At 36.6% G+C, this 24,637-nt stretch overlaps 1 pseudogene; it reads left to right on the top strand.

The window, feature by feature from the left end:
* Positions 1-2,716: 2,716 nt before the first annotated feature.
* Positions 2,717-3,698, top strand: LOC116275417 (annotated as a pseudogene).
* Positions 3,699-24,637: the final 20,939 nt, after the last annotated feature.

Below are 24,637 nucleotides of genomic sequence, written 5' to 3'. Positions count from 1 at the left end.
CTTCCTTCCTTCCTTCCTCTATTTCTTCCTCCCTCCCTCCCTTCTTTCCTTACTTTCTTCCTTCCTCCTTCCCTCCCTCTCTTCCTCCCTCCTTCCCTCCCTCCCTCCCTCCCTCCTTTCCTTCCTTCCTTCCTTCCTTCAACAGCTAAAATGAAATCACCTGTAGCAAGTGGCTAACACTGTTATGTATTTCTCAGTTTCCAAATTCAGAAATCCTATGGAGCTTCTGTTTCAGTAAAAAGGTTCCTATTAAAATAAATAAATTAAAACAAAGTAAATATTAATCCAAAATACAGAAGCAAACATTCTAAAGATCAGGAAAAGAGGACAAAAATTTTAAAAATGCGTTATTCAAATGCTTACTGACTGTTGCTTTCCCACAACCATCATTTGTTTGGAAACTTGTAAGTATGGGTAGCTAAAAAAAAAAAAATGCTTTTTCTTAAATTAGATATGAGAGGTGGCAAAATTCCCAAAATCAAACAAAACCTTTTCTATATTCAAAGTGTCAAGTTTGAAACCAAGCTTTGAACATGGAAAGATAAATTAATTCACTTAGGGCAAACTTCTTCTAAGAAAAATAACATGCTGGAGGTTTATAGACTCCTAAATGGCCATTTCCAAGCATACTAATGGTTCAAATATGTAAGTCAAAGGGTTATCAATTAAATATCTTATAAAATATACATTGATTTAGAATTGCCTAGGAAGATAAAAGATTTTGACTTGTAGACAAAATATAAACTATTTGATACCTTAAAATAGGCTTCATCCAGGCACAGTGGCTCATGCCTGTAATCCCAACACTTTGGGAGGCCGAGGCAGGTGGATCACTTGAGGCCAGGAGTTCGAGACCAGCTTGGCCAACATGATGAAACCACATACCTACTAAAAATACAAAAATTAGCTGGGCATGGTGGCGTGCCTGTGAATCCCAGCTACTCAAGGGGCTGAGACCCAAGAATCACCTGAACCCGGCAGGTGGAGGCTGCAGTGAGCTGAGACCATGCCACTGCACTCCAGCCTGGGTGACAGAGCAAGACACAATTCAAAAGAAAAGAAAAGAAAAATTGGCCTCAAAATTTCTAATATGTTGCATCTAGAAATAGAAACTTGTCTACATAAAGAAACACAAAAGGATTAAGGCACTGCCATACTGTGGTGGTAAAGGTGGGTCACAGATATGCAATAGGAATACCCAAACCAGGATCAGATCACAAATCAATACCAGAAAAGCAGTGGAAAAAGTCAGATTCTGGCCTGTAAGAAAGAGGAAAGAAGCAAAGTGAAGGTCTAGAATTAAGGTCAGGATTTAAAAAAAAAAAAAAAAAAGAACTGAGTGAAAAGGATTTCAGAATTCAAAATCAAGAAAATGGAGTAATAGGAACCAAATTTAGACAATTCCAAAGGTGAACAAGTTAGCGAAAAATGACATGAGGAGGAAATAGCTATTCTACAACAGCACCAAACCAAATCTTACTCTATTGGGGACATTATGAAAGAGACATTATACACCTTCTTGAAGGAATTGTGGAACATTTAAAGGTGTAGTCGCGGCATCTGACATCAATAATTTTAGATTTTTAATTTATGGTAGTAGGAAAATTCATGACTTAATTCATGGCCTACAAAATGAGCTAAAATTAGTAATCATGAAAATTGATTGATTTTCAATTTTCAATTAAATGAGGATAACCTACCTCATTTAATTGTTGAGTTAGATATGGTATGTATATATTGGCACTCAGTACTTTTTCCCACCTTCTTCTATGGTTTCTCATTTTATTACAGACACTGGAAAGTTTAAAAGTATATTCCCAGAATTTCTTTGCAACTAACAAAACACATTAGGTTTACAAAGTAGATTTCACCAATTAAAAGCACTCCCCTGAAATCTGGAAAGCAGAAGTAAATGGAGATCACATACCTATGGCTTTCAGCATATTTTCTGATGACAAGCAAGGCTATGAAGAAGTCAATGCCCGCAGCTTTATAGATATTGATAAGGAATTGGAGAAATAGCACCTGGGCTCAGTTTCCCAATCCTCAGGCAGTTATAGATGTAGCAGTGGGAGTGGTGGTAACAGAGGTTATGACAAGCTCCCAAATCCTAAATTTTAGTGAGCTATTAACACATGGTTCCAGTGGCAGCCTTTTGACTCCCACATTCTCATATGTGGCAGAGGCAGTAACTCTCTTGGGAAGCCAATTGAATAGTTTTGTTTTCAGAGGATAGCCTCGCGGTCCAGCCTGGTGCTTGCTTTTTAGCTCTTCCAACAATTTCATGAGCACATAATTAACCTGTATTAAATATCTTACTGTTTAAAATACCTGAAGTGGTTTTAAAGAATTGAATGTTAATTGACATAAACTTCAATATAATCCTGTGGATTATATTATTATACCTTTTTTTTTTTCCAACGAGAAAACTAAGGCCCTGAAAAGTTAAGTAAAAAGTAAATGGAAACAGAGGCTACAGACTGAGAGGACCTAAATGCAAAACATGTATCTGATAAAAGAGTTGTATCTAAAACATATTTTTTAAAAAATTTAAATCCCAATATGGAAACAAGCCAATTTTAAAATGGGCAAATTTCTGAAGCGGACAACTTATGAAAGATATACACGTGGCAGATGAACCCATAAAATGATGTTCGACATCATGTGTTACCTTTTTCATCAATTGACAGTCTAATCATAAAATTCATGTGGAAATGTAGGGGTCCAAAGTAGCCAAAACACACGGACTACTAGACATGTCCAGGCAATATGCATCCCCTCCTTTCAGCTCCTAGAACAGCAGAATGGTCTCCAGAATCACCCTGACACTGTAGATGACATGTTTAGCCTGGATAGCCACCAGGTTTATTTAGTATAGCCCTGTTACCTTGCTGAAGAGCCAAGTAATCACCCTTATCTCACAGTGGGCCATTGCCTCTACTACCCTGGACCACTGAGATGTCAACTGTAGTGTCATGAGTTTCCCACCATCCATACAGGGGTAACCAATGATCATGGCAAAGACTTTGATTTACACAAGATCTGATTGGGCAGGTGATGAACCAGCTTAGACAGTAACTTGTCAGCCAGTTGCTCCACACATGCTGCTTTTGTCTCCTCCCCAACGTACCCTACCAGATGTGGCCAAAGTGCTCTAGGAGGTCATGCAGGTTGAAAGTCCAATATTTTTGTCAATGGTTAGATAATTCCTTGAAAGGATTCCCAAAGGAGACAACCATGGGATCCCAGCACCATGACACACAAACAACTTACAGACTTCCATGAGCAAGTCACTAGTGCAAAGGAATGTAAGCAATTTGCTGGACCTTGCAAGACTTCACCAGGTTGTTTCAACAGCTCACACTCCTGCACTGTTCCTGTCTTTTAAATTAGAAGACAGGAAGAAAACAAAAAACCAGACTGTGTCCCACAATCAGAAACCTCCAATGTGACAGAGAGGGCTTCACCACCAGCAGGATGTACAACCAGTCACAGAGAGACTCCAGCTTTCTGAGGCCATCCTGAGGAGATCCTGTTTGGGGGTGTGAGGGAAAATCAGGGCAGTTTGAAAAAAAGATGACTGCAGCCTGCCCAGTGTGGCAGGAGGAGAGCTGTTTTCCTGGTAAAGTTGTTTCTAAAAGGAAAAATAATTTTAAGAAACTTTTTTTAAAAGGGCCTGGCACAGAGGCTCATGCCTGTAATCTAAGCACTTTGGGAGGCCAAAGCAGGTGGATCACTTGAGGTCAGGAGTTCGAGACCAGCCTGGCCAACATGGTGAAACCCCATGTCTACTAAAAATACAAAAATTAGGTGGGCATGGTGTCATGCACCTGTGATCCCAGCTACTTGGGAGGCTGAGGCAGGAGAATTGCTTGATCCCAGGAGGCAAAGGTTGCAGTGAACTGAGGGAGGGAAGGAAACTTTAAAAAAAAGAAAACTAAATGTGAAAAAAAATAGTCTTGAAAAACAAAGTTGGAAAATTCACACTTTCCAATTTCAAAATTTAGTACACTGCTACAGTAATCAAATCAATGTAGTATTGGCCTAACAGTAACTATATTGATCAATGTAATAGAATTGAGAGCTCAGAAACACACTCTTAACATTTATAGCTAATCAATTTTCAACAAGGTTGATTTCCCCAATTTAATGAGGAAAGAAATGTCTTCTCAGCAATTGGTACTGGAACAGTTAATATTCATGGACAAAAGATTAAAATTGTACCCGTTTCATACACAATATAAAAAATGAACTCAAAACAGATGATAGGCCTAAGTATAAGAACTGTAATTATAAATTTATATTAGTTTCCTACGACTGCTGTAACAAACTATCACAAATTGGATAGTTTATACCAACACAAATTTTTTCTCTTACAAGTCTGTAGGCCAGAAGCCCAAATCTGGAAATCTACAGAGGTCTATTCCAGTCTTTGGCTGTGTACCAATCTATGCATGTATGAGAAACCAGGAATCAAATCACTAGAAAATAGAATGCTGTGCATATCCTTGGAGCCAATGTAGGACTGAAAAATGTTGATTTTTCCACCAGATAAAATTTCCTAAATCATGCATCATTGATTAGAATCCTCAGAGTGGTATCATCTTAGTAGTAGAACTATATTAACCTTATAGTAAAAGCTCTTCTAGACTCACCTTAATAAAATGTGAAAGCCGGCTGGGCATGGTGGCTCAATGCCTGTAATTCCAACACTTTGGGAGGCCGAGGCAGGTGGCTCACCTGAGGTCAGGCATTTTAGACCACCTGGGTCAACATGGCGAAACCCTGTCTCTACTAAAAATGCAAAAATTAGCCAGGTGTGGTGGCACGCACCTGTAATCCAAGCTACTCAGGAGGCTGAGGCAGGAGAATAGCTTGAACCCAGAAAGCAAAGGTTGCAGTGAGCTGAGCTGGCACCACTGCACTCCAGCCTAGGCGACAAGAGTGAAACTCTGTCTCAAAAAAATAAAAAATAAAAATAAAATGTAAAGGCCAACATCAAACAGAATGAACTATTTCCAAGTAATATAGCCACATGCCAGAAAAAAAGTCCAACTTTATTTAAAGGAATACAAAAAATTACAGTACACCAAAATATGAAATGCACAATACACAATATCCAATGAAAAGTTACCAAACAAAGGAACAGGAAAAGATGAAACATAAATTAGAGAATAATCAATTAAGAGAAATAGACTTAGAGATTACAGAGATAGTAGAATTATCAGGAAAAGATGTTACAGTGAATATATATATATAAAAAATATATAATTAAGTTATACGTGTATATATATATTCTAAAATATATGTTTTAAAAATATGTATGTTCTAAAAAGTATTAAGTATTAAGTATAAAGAGTAATGCAAAATGTTTTTTAAAAACCCAATGGCACTTACAGAACTGAAAAATATAATCTCCGAAGGGAAAAATACACTGGAAGAAATCATCAGCTGATTAAACACTGCAGAAGTATAAATCAATGAACTTGAAAATATGGAACTAGAAATTTCAAAGACAAAAAATAAAGAGTGAAAAACAATAAATGAAACACTGGAAGAATTGGACAACCTGAACAGAGTATGAGTGACCTATCGCATGACAACAAGTTTTCTAACATACAAGTAATTAGGGTTCCAAAAAAGAAGACAGAGAAGAGACAAAAATACATATAATTTTCCAAATTTTCCAAATCTATAAACCTATAAATCTAAGAATTTCAACAAACCCCAAGTAGAATAAACAAAAAGGAAACCACACCAAGACTTTTGTGTTCAATTTGCTGAACATCAGTGACAAATAGAAAACTTAAGAGCAATCAGAGAAAAAAAACCACATTATTTCCAAGAAGAAATTATATCAAAGAAGAAAACACAATAAGAACTAGAAAATGTTTTAAAGACAAGGAAAATAAAAACATCATTTAAAATTTTGTTATATGCAGCCAAAGAAGAGCTTAGAGAGAAATTGAGAGCTTTAAAATGATTATATTAGAAAAAGGGGTTCTCAAGTTAATATCTAAATTCATTATCAAAAGCAATCTTTAGAAATTTTTTAAAAAGAGAAAATTTAATCTAAAATAATTGAAAAAAGAAAATGATAAAAATAAGAGGAGAAAACAAAAAAAGAAAAGATAATAATAGGAAAAAAATTGATATACCAAAAATCAGTTTCTTCAAAAAAATAAATAAATTTTATAAAATTTTAGCCAGATTCATAATATTTCTAGAAGAAAAATAAATTATCAATATCAAAAATAAAATACCACTAAATGTTCTATAGACATTAAAATAACAATAAATGATCACTATGAATAATTTTAGGCCAAACTATGAACAATTCAAATTAAATGAAAAATACAAAGTACCAAAATGTACTCAAGAAGAAATCGGTAATGGGAATAGCCCTATTTTTGAGAAAGAGTAAAAGATTGTATATAGTAAACAGAACCTCTTAATCTGATCTCATGTATTTTAATTTTAGGCCCCAAATCAAGAAACTAGCACTAATTCTGAATATTGACAACAAGGGTTTATGTGAATTGAAAAGGAAGCAATCATGGACATTTAGATTCAGGCTAATACAACCACATCTATGTAAACGTAGACCTGTAAATCCACAAATAGCAAACCATTCAACCTTTTTCTAGGATTCCCAAATTCTCTCCAACCTTCCTATTCCCTACGCTCTCAAGCAAAGTTCAGACCAGGCTGTAAACCAAAGCCAATCCTGGCAGTACCATGTTAATATAATTTCAAGAAATCTGCCTATGTATCTGAGTCCTTTACTATGGAGTCTAAGAGAACTTCTAGAGAAGAGATTTAAAATGCAAATAGACCTAGTGGTAGTATATACATTAATAAAGTTTCGATAAGATTTAAATGACGAATTTGAAGTATCATTTTTCAAACAAACTTTTGGGAAGGGTGAGATATAAATGTCTGAAGAAGCAAAAGGACAGCAAATAAAGGAGAATCCAGTATATACATGGGAAGTTGATGCCGAAACAAATTTAATTTACTTCAGTTTGACAAAGGTTAGTGTTACCATTGTGTAGGTGTCTGGCAAACTACTCTAACACCATGACCTTCCCTAGGGCCCAGGAATTAAGGGACTATTAGGTAACTCTTTAGGATAACACTTCACACACACCTACTCCTCTTTTACAATTCAATAATGCAGAATCCCAATACCAATGCTGGCCATGTTATTTACTTAAATTAAGTCATTTCATTCTTATGTCAAAATCTAGGTTTTTAAAAATTCTTTTTTAATTTTAATGAAAATTGATACACCCAATCCACAATAACTTTGTTGGTATATTACTATCTGTACCCCTATCATGTAGGTGAAATAATTACTCTATGATTTTCCCCACCCCAGCCCCTCATTCACATTAATAAATGTGTATGTCACTTCTCTTTAAAAATGAAATAAAATAACCCTTTTTCTTCTTTTTTCAAAATTAGGCACATGATAATGTTTTGAAACAAAATATTAATTAAATTAAATTTAAAAGGTTTTATGTGTTCTTTTTCTTAGAAACAACAAGACATATATTTTCCCTACCAAATGTGTTTGCCTCTGAAAACACAAGTATTTAATTAATAATACTAGTCCTCTGGATTAATTTTGACAGTTTATGTAGAGTCGAAGACATATCTGACATTTTTAAAATTTACAACGATGTACACAGAATGCTAACAAAATAGTTTAAACTACTTAATTACAGGTGCTGTAAATCTCCCTTAAGTAATTCACTACCTGTATCACTTATAAAGACAGAGTTTGCTTATTCTCCTTTTATGGGAGACTAATAGAAGGCCATTATCCTTTTGGAGTGAAGAGATTTACGGATGTATCTTCCATTAGCATTAATAAGGGTGCATGTAAATCACTAGGCACCAATAGAGGAAGAGAACTCCTCCATCTATTGGGTAATTGGCTATTTTAGTTAAAAGATAATTTTGGGACAAGGGGAAAAAGTAACATTATTAATATAATTGTCTGAGGTTAAGGCTACATTAAAACAACGTGGTAAGAAAAAATGGGTGACCTGACACTTTATTTGACTTTTATTTTCCCTACTTCCTAAGTTAATCATAAGCATAACAATAACAAAGTAAACATAAAGGTGAATAAGAGTGACTGCTTTTGAAAAGACAGAAGAGTGCATTACATGATATCTAAGCACATTGACATAGATCATTAAATTAACAGAATTGAGTCACAATAAAAGCATGTTGTTTCCTTTATGACAAATGTTTGCTACACTTGTACCTTAGACTAACATAGGATTTGCTTAACATTTTAATTGCATTATTTCAAGTAGCACAGTGTCTTCCAAATGTTCTATTAATCTGCATATTTTTTTTAATTCTATATTGCTGTTCATGCATATGGGCTTCTCAGAGTCCCTGGCACAATTTTATGTACCTCTAAATATCATGTGCAGATGCTTACATTTTAGTTTTTCATTCTGCACATAGAAGAACTTTCATGTGCTTAATGTAAAGCCAGGCCTAGCATGTCAGGTTGTCTTGTGTGACAAATAGTTCCATATAAATAAATTCACTGGATACACTTTAAAACAAAACAGAACTGTTTAACTTCTCCGAAACAGGGTAACAGAAATCCAGGAGTCTTTCTATATTTGGCAGATGATTTTGTAAGACTCGGGTTCACTACTGGCAAAGTAAGTTATATCTTCATGGTTTCGACAGACAAATACCACATAATCTCTGCTCAAATTTAAAATGCATGCCTGTGTAATATACATTTGCAAATCTGTCCTAGAAATGTTCTGCCACAGATCAGATGCTTTGTTATTGAGAAATCAAACAGTTCTTTAAATAGAGGTTGAAAATGCGGCAAAAGCTAATTTTTGCAGTACAAAACTAATTGTGTGTTTTATTTTCATTTAACAGATTAAATATAGTCCTACCCTTTGCTTTGATTCCTCTTCTGTTTCTTACAAATGTGACAGTGTCCGAGTATATACAGGGATTCCACTTAATTAAAAAAAGCACAGTCATGAAGAAAAAAAGGAACAACAATAAAAACAAAACAATTTATAGGGTTCTAGTTACTAGCATTTAACAAAAGGCATTTGAGGGAATTTTAGGGAGCTCTTTTATGGTTCTCACAGTGGATGTTACATATTTATTTATTTTTATCATGTATTAATTATAAAATCAAACATATAGAAGGGAACCTATAAAGAAAGAAATCAGAAAAGAAGAGAAATGGATGACTGCCTCTTTGTGACATATTTTCTCCCTCAGCCTTGCATATTTGCATTAAAGTGATTGTGAATAATGTACATTTGACCAGTGCTGTCTGCAGAACTAATGCCTATAAAAGGGATGGGAAGTAGCATATGTTGTGCCTAGGGCAGAGAAAGTCCAATCACCCCCACTGTGAGAGTCTCCAACTAAAACGCAGGACAGCCTGGGATTCAGCCTAAATGAACCCAGCAGGGAGAAACAGGACACAGTCCCTCGGTCCACATTTAAGCTTCTGAACTAAGATTTTTGGAGTTTGCTTCGAAAAGAACCCATAATCTCTATCATGTCCTTTGCACAAAGCGTTGAAATTTTTTTCTTCTTTGTCTTACCTACCTATTCACATATTTTCAAGGAAAACCATTACGGCAAGAAATTAAACACGAGAAATCAGTTGTTTCAGAATCAAGATGTACACTCTTTATTGCCATTTTAGCAACTCTCTCCTCTGCTTGAGCTATTCCTCAGCATTATCTGACAAGGCACAGTTTTGTCAGTAATTGCAAAATGTTTTAGGCTTGTGGTTTCACTTTTATGTTTTTGAACTCTCCTGGAAATGCTCTGCTATTAAATACTTTGCAGAGGTTCTCAGTCCTGTTACATAATCTTCCTGTGACCTCTAGCACCAGGTTCAGATTCAAACTAGCTTTCCTTCTACCTATATTAACTTGATAGTTGAAAAATAGCAATTATAAAAATGTATGAGAATAACAAAATCGGCTGAACTAGGGAAATAAAAGTTGCCAAATTGCTGTGTTTGAATCAGTAGGATTGCCTTTTGCCTCATTAGCTGCAGTATTAAAGTGGAAAAAACAGAGTAGGGCTAGAAAATATGTATTCATTTTGATATTTATGTAATCCAAAGGGGGAGGGCAGTAAAAATAAAATAAAATTGAAAACTTGTAAGTTTTATCACAGCATGATATGAAAGAGCCTGTGCAATGCTGAAAATAATACAGAATTGATAGGATATAGCTTATCTTTTCTTCTACTGTCTTAGTGTTTAATTCCTATTCAAATTACTGTGAAGATGCTGTAATGTTTCAGAATGAAAGAAAGCTCCAAACCATTGATTTCAGTTTATTGGCCTATTCCTTGGATGGGGTAGGAGGGTGGTAAGGATTGCCCTGTTTGGATACTTCAAAGGACTTCATTCTTTGAATGATTAGCTATTATGGAGGGTTACACACTGTCATGAAAATTAAGTTTTGGGTGTTTAATTTTATTTCTTTGGGATCATAGCCTGAGTTGTGTAGATCAAAGACCTTACCCTACCCTACTCTTCACTACCCTCCCCCCACTTCACCTTCCTGATGTACTAGAGTCCCATGATTATATGTTTTGGCAAGCTGGGCATCCTTCATTTTTTTTCCCATAATTTCAGTCTTTTCTGTCATCACCCAACAAGGAGGCCCTCATAGTGTGTAATCATTTTAGTTTCTGAGATTAACCAAACTCACCTTGATGAAATTTCATTTGAGGGCATGATTCAGTGTCTCAGACTTAGGAGATGTCAATTCCCTGTTAGGATTATAGAGCAGCTTCTATCTGCTCCGTAGTATTATAAGCACCTGTAAATCTTGGCAAAAGGAGTTAATGGAGTGGGAGCCTCCAAAACATTCTACCAGAAAAAGTAACATAAAAATTGCTTAACATTAGTTTATCAGATGCTCAAAAATACTGGTTGTTTGACTAATTAATTGAAACAGATAATTCTTCATCTTATATATCATCATGTCAGTATTTTCTATCTTAATCTTACCTTTCGGGCTATTTTTAAACTACAGACTGGGGAGAAGGAAGTGTCATTCATTCATTTATTATTTCAGCAAATATTTAGCAGGCACCAGATGAAATTAGGGGCCACTGAACTTAAAGCCCCATGCTGGAGATAGACAAGTAACTAGCAATTTGCAATGCACTGTGATTATGCTATGATAAACTGAGATTCTATAGGAGAGTAAAGTAGAGCATGCAAAAATATATATATATATATAATTAAATTATTTTCTTAGAAGAGCTTTTAAACTTGTTATCAAACATGCAAATTGTTTTATTGTCCAGTTCACATGAAGGTTGCCCTTATTATTGTTTTACCAATAATAATATATTATGGTTTACTCCTTTCTTATTCACTGAGGGTTAATATTGCAAATAAATTGGGAGTTAGTGAAAGCTAGATCACTCTGGAGGAAACTTCATATCAGACATTCTTCCCCTTGTGCTTAATTTTACAGACTTTGGTCATCTCACATACTGCTTCTGGGGCTGAAAGAAGTTTGTGTTGTGATGTATTACATTTGTCGTCATGTGCCCCCAAAGCCCCTCCTCTTCTTACGTTGCTTTATTGCAGTATAAAGTCTAAAATCCATGAATCTTGCTGTCTTCCAATAGCCCCCTTCCATAACACGGTGACCTGTGCAGAATTAGAGCTAATAATTCAAACCAAAAAGGATAAAAAGCATAAAGCAACTGGCTTGCTTCCAGATTCCACCATGACATTTTTAAAGCCCAAATCAAATATTTTAAGCAGTGCCCTTTCTGAGTCAGAATTTTAAGCAGCACCCTTTCTGAGGCTGTATGTGGCTCTGTCAGGAGCCCTGGGTTCTAGCTTTGCTTCTGTTAAATATAGAAGGCAAATCATGAGTTTCCTCATCTTTAATTGAAAGAGGCAGAGACTACAAGATCCCTAACATCAATGTCAACTCCAATATTCTAAAAGTGAATTTTAAAATAAATTAGATAAATTTTTTGTTATTTTAATGTTCAAACCTTTAACCTACCCAGTCTTTAAAGAACATTTTTAGATAAGACTTCCTACATCATTCTAACATACGCAAGTGGCTAAGAAATGGCATACTCTCCACGATTCTGAAATAAAAATTCTGAAGCCAAGAGAGATTTAGAGATTTTTCCAATAGCATGCAGTGGCTTAGCAGAGGAATATGGAACCCAATCCCTATCTTTTCAAAATTTACATAAAAAACACAAAATATTCCATAGGAAAAAGACAATTTTTTTTTTTTTCCCCTAGACAGAGTCTCACTCTGTCACCCAGGCTGCAGTGCAGTGGCATGATCTCGGCTCACTGCAAGCTCCGCCTCCCAGGTTCACATCATTCTCCTGCCTCAGCCTCCCCAGTAGCTGGGACTATAGGCGCCCGCCACCACGCCCGGCTAGTTTTTTGTATTTTTAGTAGCGACGGGGTTTCACAATGTTAGCCAGGATGGTCTCGATTTCCTGACCTTGTGAGACAATTTTTAATAATTGTGTCTGATTCAGTTAATAATCTGACCCCCAGTATGAATTGGTAAAACATTAAATATATTTGGCTGTCTGACAGATAAAGTAGTTTAAATTGCCAAAATTCATACTTAAAGGAATCAGGTGTTCATTGGAGCACCAAATGGACCACAGAGAAAGCACAGATTAATGCTCCAATGTCTCTATATTTGATAGTGATAGTCACCACTGGCAGGCAGGAAATCTAGGTCAGAAGTATCTCAATATTAGCTTCCTTCTCTTCCCCTCTGAATGCTAAATATCCTGACATTACCATTTGATCTGTATATCTGGAAGTCTCCCTGGACTGGTTAGCAAACTAAGAGCATATCTCCTAAAAGTGAATATGTGTACTTCTTAACTTGGAGTGTCTCTAGCCCTCAATGCACTGAAAAAAAAACTCAGGCTATTTTAAACGATATGACACGATGACCACAGAATACAGGAGCCTGGATTCCAAAGAGGTAACATAGGTAATTCAGCCCAGACAATGTCCAGGTCCTTTGCCCCCATCTTGTCTATCTTCTGCACATTTTCTAAAATGTATACAATCTAAATCTGCACCAGGAAGAGATTCTGAATAAATGCTATTGCTAGACTGTGTGTGCGAGAAGAAGGTTGGAAATAATATATTTCTTGGTATCTTGCCCAGGTATTAACTCAGTCCTTTCAGTCACTTCTTTCCCGAGTTGAAATTCAGTCATCTAGAAAATGTGACTGCCTAACACATAGAAATTCAAGTTTTTTAAAACATATATTTCAGTGGAGATATCATGTCAATTATGTCAATGTAACCATTTTGTATATAGTTCAAACTTCAGAGACTATTTTATCTTTTGTGATTCAATGTTGTCCAGTACTTTTGCTCTTGCCAAATCCCTACCTCCTAATCCTTACTCAGTAAAATTAAAGATTGGTACTCATCACTGTGATGCTTGTCTACAAGTAGACAGGTGATAAACAAACCTAAACAATAAACTCTCTGCCCCAATTTTTCTCAGGCAAATGAAACAGTAAGACATACTGATAATCAAATATTTTAATTATTTTATGTTGAAAGCATACAGGGTCTTCATTTGAAGTCTGGTTCTATCTTACTTTCACTCTAAGAACAGAAAATAAATGAAATTTTGAGATTAGTTTGTATGAAGGAGATTTTTCAATATATTTTTAGGGACAGATCATTTTATGTAATTATTTAACCAATATTATATAGAACTTACTGTGTGCCAGATGGTATTCTAAGTGCTTTACGAAATTTAACTTATTTAATACTCATAACAGTCCCATGTGTTTCTACGATTATCCCCATCTTACAGGGAAGGAGAGTAAGAAACAGAGGTTAAGTAACTCTCTGAAGGTCACCAGCCAATAAGTGGAGGAGTTGCGATGCAAATCCCAGCAACATGACTCTAGCGTCTATATTCTCACATCTCAACAAGATGATTTAAATGTCAATAAGATAATATGAAAAGTGGAAAACATTTCATTTCCAATGAAAACTAGAAGCATCACCTAATTTCCTGAACCTGATCTCAGTCCTGGAATCATGCTTTCTCATGACTTTTTCAAATATTTACAGAGCATTCTGAGAAAAGTGCTATTGTTTCTCAAAAATAATTTTCATAGGCTTCTCTAAATCTATGATAAATATTTGTACAACTTTTACCAGACTGATTTTTGGAAATGAGAATAATGATGGAAGTTCTAGAAAGAGAAAATGGAGGAGATATTCCTATTGTTTTCATCTTAATTCACATAGATGCAATAAAGAAAAATAAGGAACTGCCTGGGTTTGATTCCCAGAGAACCAGGCCATTGGAGATACAAATCCTTTAACTCAAAAGGAAATCCTAAGTCCACCATTCTGGGACTCTGTGCTATTTGGCCATGCAGTTTTAATTTTCTTTTGTAAAATATGGTGAAAATACCTGCCTCACAGGGTTGTTGTAGGAACTAATTGAAATAATATAGAGTTCTTAGCAAAGTTCCTGGCATAGACAAGCCCTCCATAGATACCCAAATCCTTTCCTCTTGCTGCAGAAATAAGGGTTTTCCAGTTTTTAAATATAGAGGGGGAATTATTAAGCTTTCAAAAATGCAGCTGGAGAAAACACTTTGACTCAATCATTTAACAAATATTTTTCAAGTGCTTATTATGTTCCAGGCACTATTATTTCAAACACAACAGACTAGAATTCCAGAAGGCTGAAAAGTCCCACAGATACTTGTTTCAATGTTTCTAATTTCATTAGAAGCAAATGTGCAAATGAGTGATTTCCACCACTTTTGATTGTTGTTCCTTTGAAAAACCACACTATTTAGTTCAACAAGAACAGAATATTCTGTGATTACTTTGTCTATTACTTGACTTGGTAGGAAAATCATTTCTGAATAACCACACATTTGAAAAGGCATATGACGCTTGGTCTTAGGGAGCAACCGCAAAGCATTCAGAAACAACAAGCTACATGAAGACCAATACCATTCCATTTCTGGTCATTTCGAGGAAGCCTGTTCCTAGTGATCTACAACATCCAAGCCCTTTTGCAATGATCAATGTCTAATTGGATCATTGGTATTAAGACAGTGCCTTTCAAGTTTGGTCTATTTTGCTAGAAATCCAAGAACATGTATCTTCTTTTAAAAAATTATCCAGGTTTGTTACTTGAGTCTCTGGTACAAATATTAATGAATTTTCAGCTCCAAAAGAAGAGTAGAGCAAATGACCTCAAACTTTAACGGTTTCTTCTAGCTTTCTGACTCGCCCATCAGGTGGGAGGCAGCTACTGCCTGTATCAGCTACCTGTATGGCACAAAGACACACTTTAATTCTTCTCAGGTTGGCTCTTCACTAACATACTTGTTTGGTTCATAGCCACTGCGTCTGTTCACAGAGCCTAACATTAACAACTCAGCCCTTCTCCTCACTGTCTTTCCACTTCCCTCTTAATTCTCACTGCTGCAGGTCAAGACATATGGCCCCCTTGATTGATTTCCAGTAGTCATTCACATCATCACTCCACAAGTAGCTATTGGGCACCTAGTATGTGCTGCGTGCTAAGTACCGTGGGAGTGTACTACAACTATGCCTCAAACAAAAGCATTTATTCTGGTTGGAATATAGAACTTAGATTAAGTTTCTCCTAACTATTCAAGAGGGTACATAATTAACAACCATTGCACACGTGTGCTGCCTGATTCATGGTTCTACACTGCCCTCCTCCAAAGTCCCTAGCAGAGATCTCAAAGAGCACTCCCCTGTGACACTGAGCACTCTTCACTATATCTTCCTAACAGCTCCTCTGCACAGGAGATGCTGCTTTGCAATACTTTATATTCTATCCAAATTCCTTTAATAATATAATCTCTCTCAGAGTTGCCCCAGGGTTTTCAATGTCTTCATCTGAACTCCAAGATGAACCCCTAGAATTTATTCCTGCTGCTAAATCTGTCAGTATTTCCACAGATTCCTTAGAGGGTTATACTTTGGCTGTACAATTTCACTTTAGGATAAGAAGATCTTAACAGGAAGACACCACACACACACACACACACACACACACACACACACGAATAAATGATCTTTGGTTGTCTATTTGATGAAGAGAAAATTTAAATCACAAAATCCAAGATTTTTAGGCAGAAAGGGTCCCGTAAAATTATCTAGAATTTTAAAAAATTATCAGTCCTACAGAAGAGGTTCTAAGGCTCAAAGAGAATGAGTCTTGTCCCAGTTTATAAATTTCTAGAATGTTTAAGTATATTTATCTTCTTTTATTTACCCTATGAACATACTTCATTCTCTAAAGAATTTTTCACTATTTATAGTTAACGTAGACTTATAAAATTAAAACAATTCAGGCATAGTTTTCATCAACCTACTTTTTGTTCTCTGTTTCATAACCATTTTACTGCTGCTTCTCTCCAAAAATGAAAATATTGGTTCCTGACACCACTTCTGAATTCAAGTAAATTCAATTAAGCCAATATTTAATGAATAATTATGCTCAGCCCTAGAAATTCTCATTCTATAGATTTAAACTCCATAGGACTAAAAGATTTCTACAGATAAAAGAGTTGGTCAATTTGCAAGTGAATGTGGAGATTCAAGTAGTCATTGTGACTGGCACAATATATACCTTTACTTGCTGTCTGGCGTGGGATCCTATAAACATTAATACATTAAGAATGCTGTTGAACAACACATCAAAAAGCTTATCCACCATGATCAAGTGGGCTTCATCCCTGGGATGCAAGGCTGGTTCAACATTCGCAAATCAATAAACACAATCCAGCATATAAACAGAACCAAAGACAAGAACCACATGATTATCTCAATAGGATGCAGAAAAGGCTTTGGACAAAATTCAACAGCCCTTCATGCTAAAAACGCTCAATAAATTCGGTATTGATGGAACGCACTTCAAAATAATAAGAGCCATTTATGACAAAACCCACAGCCAATATCATACCGAATGGGCAAAACCGAAAAATTCCCTTGAAAACTGCTAATAAGACAGGGATGCCTCCTCTCTCACCACCTTATTCAACACAGGCAGTTCACAGTAAATCAGGCAAGAGAAAGAAATCAAGGGTATTCAGTTAGGAAAAAGAAGGAGTCAATTGTCCCCTTTGCAGACAGACATAGATTGTATATTTAGGAAACCCCATTGTCTCAGCCCAAAATCTCCTGTTGATAAGCAACTTCAGCAAAGTCTCAGGATACAAAAATTAATGTGCAAAAATCACAAAGCATTCTTAGACACCAGTAACAGACAAACAGAGAGCCAAATCAGAATGAACTTCCATTCACAATTGCTTCAAAGAATAAAATACCTAGGAATCCAACCTTTGGGCAAGGGATGTAAAGGACCTCTTTCAAGGAGAACTACAAACCACTGCTCAGTGAAATAAAGAGGACACAACAAATGGAAGAACATACTCATGCTCTATGGATAGGAAGAATCAATATCGGAAAATGGCCATACTAAGCTCAAGGTTATTTATAGATTCAATGCCATCCCATCAAGCTACCAATGGAGTTTCCACAGAATTGGAAAACTGCTTTGTGCTATATGGAACCAAAAGAGCCCGCGATCTCCAAAGACAACTAAGTCAAAAGAACAAAGCTGGAGGCATCATGCTACCTGACTTCAAACTATACTTCACAAGGCTACAGTAACCAAAACAGCATGGTACTGGTACCAAAACAGAGATATAGACCAATGAACAGAACAGAGTCCTCAGAAATAATACCACACATCTGCTACCATCTGATCTTTGACAAACCTGAGAGAAACAAGAAATGGGGAAAGAGGATTCCTATTTAATAAATGGTGCTGGGAAAATTCACAGCCATAAGTAGAAAGCTGAAACTGATTCTTTCCTTTACTCCTTATACGCCGAAAATTAATTCAAGATGGATTTCAGGACTTAAAATGTTAGACCTAATTTGCTAAAAATCCTAGAGGAAACCTGGGGAAACATTCAGGACATAGGCATGGGCAAAGATTTCTAAGGTCTAAACACCAAAAGTAACGGCAACAAAAGCCAAAATTGACAAAGGGATCTAATTAAATCCAAAGAGCTCTCTGCACAGTGTTAAAAGAAATCCACCACTGAGGAATAGGCAAACTTACTTGAATGTGGGAGAAAATTTCTGCAATCTAATGCTATCTGACAAAGGGCTAATATCCAGGAACCTACAAAGAACTCAAACAAATTCTTACAAGAAAAACAAACAACCCCACTGCAAGTAAGCAAAGGATATTGTGTTCGCACATTTCTCAAAAGAAGACATTCACACAGCCAACAGACACATGAAAAAATGCTCATCATCACTGGCCATCAGAGAAATGCAAATCAAAACCAATAATGAGATAAATTCATCTCACACCAGTTAGAATGGCGATCATTAAAGCGTCAGGGGAAACAAGAAAGTTTTAGCAGGATGGAGAAACAGGAACACTTACACTGTTGGTGGGAATAAACTAGTTCAACCATTATGGAAAACAGCATGGCGATTCCTCAAGGATCTAGAACTAGATGTACCATATGACCTAGCCATCCCATTACTGGGTATATACTCCAAAGGATTATAAATCATGCTGCTATAAAGACACATGCACGAGGTTTATTATGCACTATTCACAATAGCAAAGACTTGAATCAACCCAAATGTCCATCAGACAGACTGGACAACAAGTCAAAGCAACAGCTATACAAATTAAGGAATACGAAGCAGCTTGGCAAAAAGGATGAGTTTGTGTCCTTTGTAGGGACATGGGATGCAGCTGGAAACCATCATTCTAGCAAACTATCACAAGAACAGAAAAACTGCAAACAACTACATGTTCTCACCTAGGTGGGAAACTGGAACAATGAGACTACTCTGACTTAGAAGGAACATCACACACCGGGCCTATCATGGGGAGGGGGTGGGAGGACTCGCATTGGGAGTTATACCTGATGTAAAATGATGAGCTGATGGGTGCTGATGCGGAGTTGATGGCTGCAGCACACCAACATGGCAATAAGTATACATATGTAACAACCTGCACATTATGCACATGTACCCTAGAACCAAAGTATAATAATAATAATAAAAAAGAATGCTGTTGAAGAAAAATCAGAACAGAACTATCATATAATCCAGTCATCCACTTCTAGATGTATATATCAAAAGGAAATGAAACAAGTATCTTGAAAAGATATCTGTACTTCACTCATCACAGAATTGCACGTACGGATCATTGAATGGAAGAGTTGTGGTGATTTTTTAATTATAATAACTAAATAAATTATATAAAACTCCATTTTTCCCCTGATCTTTTCTCTATTTCCTGATAAAGATCTCTAGATTTTACTCTGTGAGCAAAAGAAACGCGCAGATAATAGGATATTCTGATTTAAAATACTTTTGCAAATATGACAGCTCTCCAAAACTGCTAAAGCCAACTTTTCTGCACATGCAAACTCTACAGCTGAAACCACACCCTATATTACAAGAAACTGGCTTATTTTTAAGTCTACACCTGTAATCCCAGCACTTTGGGGAGGCCAAGATGGGTGGATCACTTGAGATTAGGAGTTCGAGACCAGCCTGGCCAATATGGTAAAAACCCCATCTCCAGTAAAAATACAAAATTAGTTAAAAGCAGGTGGCACATGCCTGTAATCCCCAAAGTCCTACTCAGGAGGCTGGGAGGCAGAGGGCAATTAAGGAACCCAGGAGGCAGAGGCTGCAGTGAGCCGGATCACACCACTGCACTCCTGAGCCCAGGCTGTATGGAGGAAGCCTGTCTCAAAAACAAGCAAACAAACTATATATTTGTGTGTGTGAATAGAACTTTTTTTTTATTTAGTATATAAAGGCAATTTGGACCAAATTGGAGCATGTCATTATTTGTATTACTAGTTGTTAAAATGCATTTTTAAACTCTAAAAAGCATATAACCAACATATAAAATATTGTATATAACAAGTTTTTGAATGAATCAATAGTATTATATCGCAAGAAATGGAAATTAAAATGCTGCCAAAATTCCATAAAACACAAACCAGGTCAGGTTTGAGAATGGCTCCTAAAAATGCCTGACAGGCTACCAGTAAGGAAGTAGTGAGGAAAGAATTTTGCCCCCCTGCCCTAGATAGGCCAGTTTCAAGCTGGGCTAATGGAGGCCAAAAAGGAAGTCTTAAAAAGTTTAAAGAAACAAAGAATCTAATGGATCAAAAGAATTAAATCACATTTAAAAAAAAAGTGGGTTGTGTCCACACAAGTCAGAATATTCCCTCTGAATGGCTTTTATCTGGGCAGAACATTCTCTGAAGCAGCAGACTTAGGAAAATGTTTTTCCTATGGATTCTAAGGAAGGGATGAGTGGGAATCACTTTCTATTTGGCCTCTCTGTCCTTTGCTATTAGTGTTAATAAAGAGGAGGCAGGATGGTCCTAGTAAGTGGCATGGTGTGAGCTCAGTAAAGCGGAAGGAGACAAAGGAGAACCTGGTTCTGAAGAGCACCGCCTACTGGCCACAGGAAAGTGACATAAAACACTTTAAGCCTTTAAAAAAAAAAAAAGTATGTATAATGCCACATTTTTTTCATTTCCCTTATTTAACCTGCCCACCTTCAGCCATAGTGAAATACTCGTAGTTCCCAGAAATCAAAGCATGTTCTAATTTTATTGTTTCATCTACTATCTCCATTGCCAAAACTCCCCAAACCCCATTGTCCCTCCTCACCCATCAGCTGGGTCGCCTGTTATGATCGCTGGGTTTTATATTAGACACACATTTCATCCAGAAAGACATCCTGATGCCTCAGCATTGATCTACATACATCTCCTATGTATCCTGATAGACAGCAAGTATCAGATTATTATTTCCAGTGTTCCTGCACTGAAGCTCCTGACCTTTATCCTCTAAAACTCCCCCAAGGAGCTTTTAGCACAGACTAAGCACGGTACACTCTGCATGTTAAAGGAGGGAGGGGAAAGGAGGTGCAAGGGGACAGGAAGGGAGGAGGGCAAAAGAGGAGGGGAGAAGAAGGGAAGGAGGTCGGGGTGCAAAGGAAAAAGGGAGGGGAGAGGGAGGAAATTGAATAGAACTTAAGTTTTAGATTGAACAATGAACTTTAAATACGTGGAAAATTAGATGCTTTAATGCCTATGTGAGAGGACTGGGAAAGAAATGGTCTGTTCAAGTTATAGACAAGGTGTAAAGAAAGAAGATTTATCAAAGCATGTTTGAAAACAACAGTTAGGAAGGGGAAAAAAAACTTTTTTTCCATTTGGTAAATCTCTATCAATTCTTAACATAGTTTACTAGACTATTGGCCAGGATATAGATAGATAGATATATAGATACAGATAGTATAATTCTGAGTGCAGAGCTTGTGTACCAATGTATTTATGATCATTAATGGAAGAGTTGTGGTGATTTTTTTAATTATAATAACTAAATAAATTATATAAAACTCCATTTTTCCTGATCTTTTCTCTAGTTTCCCTGATGTTGTCTCTAGATTTTACCTATGAGTAAAATAGGAAATACAAGGCAGATAATAGGATATTCTGATTTAAAATACTTCTGCAAATATGACAGCTCTCCAAAAACTGCTAAAGCCAACTTTTCTGCAATATGCAAACTCTACAGCTGAAACCACACCTATATTACAAGAAACTGGCTTATTTTTAAGCTCACACCTGTAATCCCAGCACTTTGGGAGGCCAAGATGGGTGGATCACTTGAGATTAGGAGTTCGAGACCAGCCTGGCCAATATGGTAAAACCCCATCTCCAGTAAAAATACAAAAATTAGCGGGGCATGGTGGCACATGCCTGTAATCCCAACTACTCAGGAGGCTGAGGCAGGAGAATTGCTTGAACCTGGGAGGCAGAGGCTGCAGTGAGCCGAGATCGCACCACTGCACTCCAGCCTGGGCGATGGAGGAAGCCCTCGTCTCAAAACAAGCAAACAAACTATATATTTGTGTGTGTGAATAGAACTTTTTTTTAATTTAGTATATAAAGGCAATTTGGACCAAATTGAGCATGTCATTATTTATATTACTAGGTTGTTACCATATATTTTAAACTTCTAAAAAGTATATAACCAACATATAAAATATTATATAGAGAACAAGTTTTTGAATGAATCAATAGTATTATACTGCAGAAATGGAAATTAAAATGCTAAAATGCAGCAAAATCTCCATAAAACACAGTCCAGGTCAGGGATGAGAATGGCTCCTGAAAAATGCCTGACAGGCTACCAGTAAGGAAGTAGTGAGGAAAAAGAATTTTGCCCCCCTGCCCCAGATAGGCCAGTTTCACAATAATGGAGGCCTAAAAAGTGAAGCTCCTAAAAGTTTAAAGAAACAAAAGAATCTAATGATCAAAAGAATTAAATCACATTTAAAAAAAAAAAAAGTGGGTTGTGTCCACACAAGTCAGAATATTCCCCTCTGAATGGCTTTGTCTGCAGAACATTCCCTCTGAAAGCTATGACTTAGGAAAATGCTCTTTTCCTATGGATTCTCTAAGTGAAGGGATGAGTGGAATCACTCTTCATTTGCCTCTCTCTGTCTCATTAGTGTTAATAAAGAGGAGGCAGGATGGTCCTGGGGTATGGCATGGTGTGAGCTCAGTAAAGCGAGAAGGAGACAAAGGAGAACCTGGTTCTAGCTATACTGCCTACTCGGCCACAGGAAAGTGACATAAAACACTTTAAGCCTCCTTTTAAAAAAAAAAAAAAAAGTATGTATAATGCCGCATTTTTTTCATTTCCCTTATTTAACTGCCTGCACTTTTCTTCTAGCCATAGTGAAATACTCGTAGTTCCCAGAAATCAGCATGTTCTAATTTTTATTGTTTCATCTACTATTCCCATTGCCAGAAATTCTCTCTGTACCCTTATTGTCCCTCCTCACCCACTTAGCTAATGCCTGTTTATGATTCGGGTTTTATATTAGACATTACTTCATCCAGAAAGACATCCCTGATGCCTCAGTATTGATCTACATACACTTCCTATGTATCCTGATAGACAGCAAGTACTTATCATTATTTCAGTGTTCCCGGCACTGAAGCCCCACCCTTATCCTCCTCTAAAAACCCCCTGCGAGCTTAGCACAGACTAAGCACTCAAAAAATACCTGTACAAGAAGGGGAGGGGAGGGGAAAGGAGGAGAGAAAAGGGGACAGGAAGGGAGGAGGGAAGGGAAGAGGAGGGGAGAAGAAGGGAAGGGAGGAACAAAAGAAGGAAAAAAAGGGAGGGGAGTAGAGAGGGAAATTGAATAGAACTTAAGTTTTAGATTGGAATGAACTTTTAAATACGTGAAAATTAGATGCTTTAATGCCTATGAGTGACTGGGAAAGAAATGGGTCTGTTCAAGTTATAGACAAGGTGTAAAGAAAGAAGATTTATCAAAGCATGTTTGAAAACAACAGTTAGAAGGGGAAAAAAAAAAACTTTTTTTCCATTTGTACCCCTATCAATTTAACATAGTTTACTAGACTAGTTGGCTATGGATATAGATATAGATAGATATATAGATACAGATAGTATACCCTGAGGGTGGAGGGGCTAGGGGATGGGAAGAGAGGCCAGAAACAGCTAGCACTTACTAAAAAATTAAACAACTAACGCTTACTATGTGCCATGCCCTTTTTAAGCACTTTCATGTACTAGTATTTTACCCTACCAAGGGGGTACTATTATTACCACTAGTTTAAAAATGAGCATAATTAAATAATTCACCCAAGGTCACACAACCACTAAGTAACATTTTCTATGTGGGTATCCTTTGTTGAAGCTCCCAGTTTATTTTGTTTGGCTGAAACCAGTGCTTTTTGTCTGCTTGTTTTAATGTGATGCCTTTAAGGTGGGTACAAGCTCTCCTGGTCAGCCCAGTTCCCACCACTCCTAGTTGCCTTAGATGTTTTCCCACTTAGATAATTAACATTGCCTGTCTAGCCCATAAAGGAATGTTAAGTTTGTAACTCCTGTCAATCAACCTAATTTAATTCCTGTCCTTTACCTTTTTGTCTTACCCATCTGCCCATATTTATACCTCTCTCTTAATCTGGAATATTTTCCATGACCTCTTTTCCAGATTCAACTGCCATACTCAATTCTTGCCAAAGGCCCAGCTTAAAACCTTCTTAGATTAACCTCAGTACTTTAATAACCTTGTATATGTCTTGAATTCTAACAGTACCGCATAGTTTTCAGATTATCCTTTTACTCACTGGCTTCATTAATGCACACCTTATAGCCCTCCTGACTCTCCATCAGAGTGTAAATATAGTTGATGGCATTTGTGATATGCCACAATAACTAGACCACAGTCTAGTTATTCAATCAAATACTAACCTATATGTTACTGTAAAGAGATTTTGCCGATGTATTTGGGGGCCTTCTCATCATCAGTTGAGTTTAAGGAAAGGAAAATATCCTGAATTACCTGTTGGAGGCTTTACAAGTGGGGCTGAGGCTTGAGAAACAGAGAGAAAGTAATATCATCTGTGGAGTTTCATCCTGCTCATAATTTTCCTTTCCTGACTGCTT

Source organism: Papio anubis, chromosome 6, assembly GCF_008728515.1.
Source record: "Papio anubis isolate 15944 chromosome 6, Panubis1.0, whole genome shotgun sequence".
In the NCBI taxonomy this organism is placed as follows: Eukaryota; Metazoa; Chordata; class Mammalia; order Primates; family Cercopithecidae; genus Papio; species Papio anubis.
This window is presented reverse-complemented; position numbering and strand designations above follow the sequence as displayed.